This window comes from Aptenodytes forsteri, unplaced genomic scaffold (genome assembly GCF_000699145.1).
Source record: "Aptenodytes forsteri isolate BGI_AS27 unplaced genomic scaffold, ASM69914v1 Scaffold103, whole genome shotgun sequence".
Taxonomy (NCBI): Eukaryota; Metazoa; Chordata; class Aves; order Sphenisciformes; family Spheniscidae; genus Aptenodytes; species Aptenodytes forsteri.
In genome coordinates this window covers 4,909,445-4,915,426 of record NW_008796051.1, presented here as the reverse complement: position 1 = coordinate 4,915,426, position 5,982 = coordinate 4,909,445, and the positions used below count along the sequence as shown (strand labels likewise).

General features: G+C 43.8%; 1 long non-coding RNA gene across 1 annotated transcript; it reads right to left on the bottom strand.

The window, feature by feature from the left end:
- Positions 1-2,188: 2,188 nt before the first annotated feature.
- Positions 2,189-5,737, bottom strand: LOC103904731. Its single transcript, XR_657911.2, has 2 exons — positions 4,965-5,737; positions 2,189-3,665 (listed from the first exon to the last, which is right to left on the bottom strand). It is a non-coding gene; the product is annotated as an uncharacterized LOC103904731 (long non-coding RNA).
- Positions 5,738-5,982: the final 245 nt, after the last annotated feature.

Below are 5,982 nucleotides of genomic sequence, written 5' to 3'. Positions count from 1 at the left end.
CTTATGGCACTTGTGAATCCAGCCGTTGCAGTAGGTGTTTGCGTGCTGACTGACACTACGTCGGAGTACTGAACTGGAGCTGGAACTTGCTTAGGGGCTTTAGTTCCAGTATTTCATTTTTTGCTCTGACAGCTTTTAAAAAATGCTGTGTAGGACCAGGAAGCTATGTGACTTTCAGCCATATCCCCTAATCAGATTCAGAATGCTTTAAATACTGCTGTAAAGTGTGAAATCTCCTCTGGGCTGCTGTTCTTCCTTTGGCACTATTTCCACTGGAAGCCTGCCACCTGCATGACACAAAAATAGGAAACTCAACCTCTGGCCAGATTTTAACGCTTTAAAACAACTCCTAAAAGAGAGAGCATCAGTGAAGGTGAAAAGCAAGCGAGAGAAGAGTGAGACATGGCAGAAAGGGAACTTGGAGGATGGAGCAGGCAGAATTAGCAGTACAGAAGACCAGCTAAAAAGATAAATCTCAGATGTAAAGACAAGGAGGAAAAAAATACAGGAAGGAGGATGAAGGAACACATAAAGAGGAGAAGGAAAAGGGGGAAAAAAACAACCAGGAAGGTGACAAATAGCAAAGAGGGAAACAGGGAGCAACGTAGGAGGGATAAAGGCAGATGATGAAATCAGGGAGCAGACCTGAACAGATAGCGTTGAGAATGGGCTATTTTTTTTCTCTCCTATAGCCCCGAGGGAGCTTGGCTTGCTAATCAAGGCATGTATGTGTTCACCCCTGTAACCAGCTAGTACTTACGCTGATGTCAGCAAGAACTGGCAGCTGAAGACAGAGATTGTTTCTGTTTAAAGGAGCCTCTGCAATACATACCCATTCCTCCTCAGGGGGCTCTGGCTTTGCCCGAATGAATCCCCCTTGGCAGAGGATGTACTGAACACTACCTCAATTCACCCTGATGGGAGCAGCCAGGGAAAGATTTAACCCCAAATTAAAATAGTTGATAACGGCAGCTTCACTCCAGTTCCTTTAACCCCAGAGACCCAAATTCACAGAGGCTAGTGAGCCTTGTCTCCCTCCGCTCCCTTTACGGACGGTTCAAAGCAAGACCCCAGCTTTACCACTTGGAACCATTTGCCCTGCAGAAGCCCATCTTCCACCATTTGTTAGGAAGGAAACTTCCACTGGCTCCTCAAGTTCAGACACAGGTTGTGTAAACACCTTCCCGGTGTATGAAGCCGTCGCCTGGCGTACCTTCAATCTAGCATTCACAGGCAGTTTTTAGCACACCTCTCCTGTGAGAGGTATGATAGAATTAAGTATCGGTATTATTTATTAACAATCTTCATGACCTATCTGAAATGAATTACCATCTTCAGTCTAAAAGACTGTCATGTGCACCACCATGCCTGGGAATCTCAGCAAAAGGACCAGAAATGTTTAATGAGTGTTGAGAATGTTCTTTTATTCCTAGCAGTGATCCTTCACACCTCGGATTACCTCTGAGAGAGGCTGAATGGAAAAAGTAGGGAAACTTCTACTTTAAGAGTGTTCTGTGATGAAGTAGAGGACTTACAGAGACTACAGAGCTGAACATTTGTCATCTTTTAAATTCACTACAAAACCTGCAAAGATAAAGGCTGGGGCCAAATCAGTAGAGTAAATGAGAAGTAGGTAGTAACGGAAATAATTATTTGATAATTAACAAGCACCTGAAATTACGTGGTTTGATAATTTCATTCCAGTACACAGAGGGCAAACATAAAAAATAACCATTATGGTCAATTTTTTCTTGATCTAATGATCATCTACACAGACAACTATATACTGCTGCCGCACTATTATCTGCGAGTGTTCTGTGTACGATACTCTTTGTCTTGTGTTTGGAGCCAAATTGTCAAATTATGGTCCTAGAAAGACTCCTGGACTTACTCAACACATGTTTTAGGCTCTCTGATGTTATGACGTACTCTAGATGTGGTCCCTCTCTGCCCCAGCCTTTCTAAAGCAGAATTTCACTCTCCTGCCTCCACACGCTAATAAGAGAAGTGTGGACCGCCAGGAGCTGCTGATACTTTTTTGACAGCTTGGGCTTACCCCAAGGCTGAGCAAACACACGCTGGAGGGGCAGTTCTCCCCGTCACCAATCTTACTGTCTTTATGGAAGCCCAGACAGGATTCAGGCCTCATCATACCAAGCATGTTAAAAAAACTCACCAGACAAATTCCCATTAATTGATTTAATTGTGTTGATTTTATTGTATCAGTGCAACCCAAGCAAAACAGATATACCGTGCTGGAATAACGTGCATTTGTTCCAGTGCAATTTTATACTTATGTAGTTTTCCTTTTTATAAAGAGGAATTAAAAGGTGGTTTATGTACAATACGATGATAATTGTCTTTGTGGAGAGTTTTTTAAATTCAAGCAGTGATGAAGTGATTACTTGATTGCCTAAGCTGCTGGTAATGCAGCAAGTGGCATAGGTTTGATGTGCGCAACAATGGTTCAAGTATTGACTAAATGGCAAGTCTTCATATGGATTTACACAGCAACAACCTATTCTTAAATAACCTCATATGTGAACACTTTCTTCAGGAACAACTGTAATTTTCTCTGCAGCAAGAATTTTCACACAAAAAGATACTTAGAAATTGCTACCACCCCCTTTCACATCCTCTTTAATATGAATAAACTTTTAACTGACAAGTCATGCATGCCAGAACATTTATACCATAAGATGTTGAAAATATTATTAGATCTTTAACTTCCACAAAGCTATCAGCATAATATCATATTCAATATCATAATCATACCGCGAGCACTTCCCTAGTACAATGCTATAAAAAAGTCAATTTTAAGATAGTAAGAGACCAAACACTAGCTAGAGAGTGAATGCCTGATGTACAGAGAGACAAATATATTGCCCATCCCTTCTGTCTTAAAGATGTGTTTACTTTAGCTCAGCTGAATTAAAATAGGGTGCAAATAACTATTCCGGAACTACGGTACTTCTAGATGAAATCAAACTTAAAGCTAAAGAAATTCAAAATGAAGGTTCATTCATCCCCTTTCTTTCCCTGACATATTTTTTTAAGGACTGCTAATACTGACGCCATCAATTTTGTCATTCAAACTATCTAGGTCACGTGGCATACAAATATTCAGCAGAAGACAGATGAGTTTTCTGGGTTCACATGGGTATCACTGGATGACAAAATGTCTGGCTACAGAAGTCCCAACTTTGTCAGTTTGTAGCAAAGTCCTCCTAAATCTCTTGATTAAGCATTTGACTATTACGCTCACCCCTTCCATGTGCTCTCCTGCACTGCTGCTAAAAGATGCTTTCCTGAAAATGGAATCATTGGCTCAAACAGTCTATTTCAGAAATGAAACATGATTCCATAAATGGACAAAAGTCAGTACTTTTCAGAGAAGAAAGAAATACAGTTCTCTGAGGAACACGGGTACTCTCACCCAGACTTGTCAGCAATGTGGTACATTTTTGTCCATGCTGGGGTAATGTCCTTTTACTGGACGAACTTCAGGATTTGGTTGGAGTTGCTTTGTCTGGTTTTCTTCATCGCCTCTTGTGAACTGAACACTGCATGCTCCTTGCCCTCAGTCCTGTGACAAACCACCACTGTTTCAGTTGCAGAGATGACATGGGACGGCTCGGTGCTTTCACTGGCCTTCTCTTGTGCTCCTGTTTGAGGACAGAACAAGGTGTGAGGAAAATGGCCTTTCTTGCCCCTTCAGTGTTACTCAAGAATGAGACCCATCCTTGCACAGACCCATGGGCACCACAGGCGGCACCACATGGAGGGCACCATGACCATCCGCTTGAACTTTTGAATGCACCATCTGAATCACCTTTCAGTTCCCAAAATAAGGATTATTTGGGAGTTCAGTGGGAAACAGGCCCAACACTGCTGGGAAAACATTGCGATCTTTAAGCACAGTGGTTTGGGTGATGGCCATGCAGCAGAAGGTCTGGAACACGACAACCAGAAAGATTACTTGGCTGTTAGGGATAACATTTGTGGCTGGCAGTTGCGATTCCCCCTGCTGATTAGAAATGGTTCTCTCCAAGAATGGTTCCTGCGGGATTACAATATATCCCAGCATTTTGTAACCATCAGTGGAAGTTCTGTTTTGTTTCTCACAATTGGTATGGAAAAAGTAGGCTGCAACAGAGGAAAGGTCAAGAGAAAGAGGTCGTTTCAAAATAATTGCTTTCTGAAAGTGGGGAAAGAATATGTTTGTTTATACAGTAGCGGGAGTGCACTGTGGAAAAGGGCACAAGGAGACAGGTTTCTCCACTGCTTCCTGCCTAGAGATTTCTATGTAGCATGAGGTTCAAGCACAGGTGAGTCACCTCATATAATTCTGTAACTTTAAAAGGGTAGGTGTCCGGTTCTGGACTACTGGTGCAAAGCTCTCTTTATAGTCAATGGAGAGAAATGGTCCCCATAGATGAGAAAAATCGTATGCCTGTCTTAGCATCAGATCAATCACCTTCAGCAGGAGCTTGTTTCTCCCTGCTGGGGGTTGGGTCTGGGCACCTAGTTCATGTAGATGTCTAACTAAATACAAACGAACCCAGGCCAGCTGTCTGGGTCAGCACAGACAGCACATCCTCAGATGTGTGATCCATACATTTTATTCATAATTTACAGAAGGCTCTATGAGAAGCATAAAAAGGGAAGAAAGAAATTGCAATAGAGGAAGAAAGGAAAAGGCAAGGCAAATACGGAAAAAAAACCCCAGAAGGCAGGGAAAATTACAATACTGGAAGCAAGATGTGAATGCAGAAGGAAAATAGGATAAATGGCCAACCACAAGTAGGAAATACTACACAGGCTTCAAGTTGCTGGTGTACAGGATAGCTAGAGAGACTTTTAAAAGATTCACAGTTTTCTGCGTATTAGCACTTTTACATAAATGGGATGTCCCAACTAATGGGTCTTTCATTGCTTCCCTGAGACAACATCAAGCACTGTACCTACATTTTCCTTTTCTTCGGCATACCCCAGTATTTCTGGCTGAAATTCTTTTTGACAACTTTGCCTTCAGAATCAGAAAGTTTCTCCATTATCCACTTGCTTAATTTTCAAATAAGTCTACATCTTCAATTATGTTTTTTCATACACTTGGGTAAAGATCCCCTCGGGTATACTTTGTTCTCGAAATCCGTCGTTTGACAAAGACAATGCGGCAAAAATAGCTTTGACCACTACCATGCTGACCAATAGCACTTCATTGTCTGCTTGCACTCTGCCATCTACCTGCGTCTAACTGCCGTCTTTTGTTACGTACTTAGGACATGTGCTCTTTGTTCTGTTTGTACAGCATCTTGCAAAATGGCATCCTAGCCTGTGACTGGGGCTCCTGTGCACTAAGATAATACAGGTAATAAACACCACTGTTCTGTTTAACGTTGCTAACGCTGCATGTGAACCACGTTGTACTTGTAAGCTTTTTAAGTGCAAAAGCACTGTGCTGCACACGGGTACTAGGTAACACCGCTCTCTCCTGGTTTTGTATCGGTACCCCTCACGTTCTCCGCCCGCCCCAGGCTAGCAGGCTGCTTTAGACCAAGGTTTCTAAGCACAACCTCGTGTTTAGTTTTTTCCCCCGTTTCTTTCTTACTGTAAAGCACGGCCTGGAGCAATTTCTTTGGGAAGGAGAACAGGCAACCTAGACGCTATTGCAAGCAATACCGGGTGGGAACAGAAAAGCAGTTGTCCAGCGGAGAGCCGTGCAGGCCAGTTTAAAGCGCTCGCACTCCCGGTCGCTATTGCAAGCAATACCGGGTGGGAACAGAAAAGCAGTTGTCCAGCGGAGAGCCGTGCAGGCCAGTTTAAAGCGCTCGCACTCCCGGTCAGCCCGTTTTCCCCCCCACGCCCCCACGCCTCCCCGCCGGGGACAGCCCCTCCGCCGGTTCCGCGGCTCTACGCTCGCCGCCCGGCGGGCCCCCCGGCCCCCACCGCCCGGGCCGCTCCGGCTGAGGGCTGCGCAGC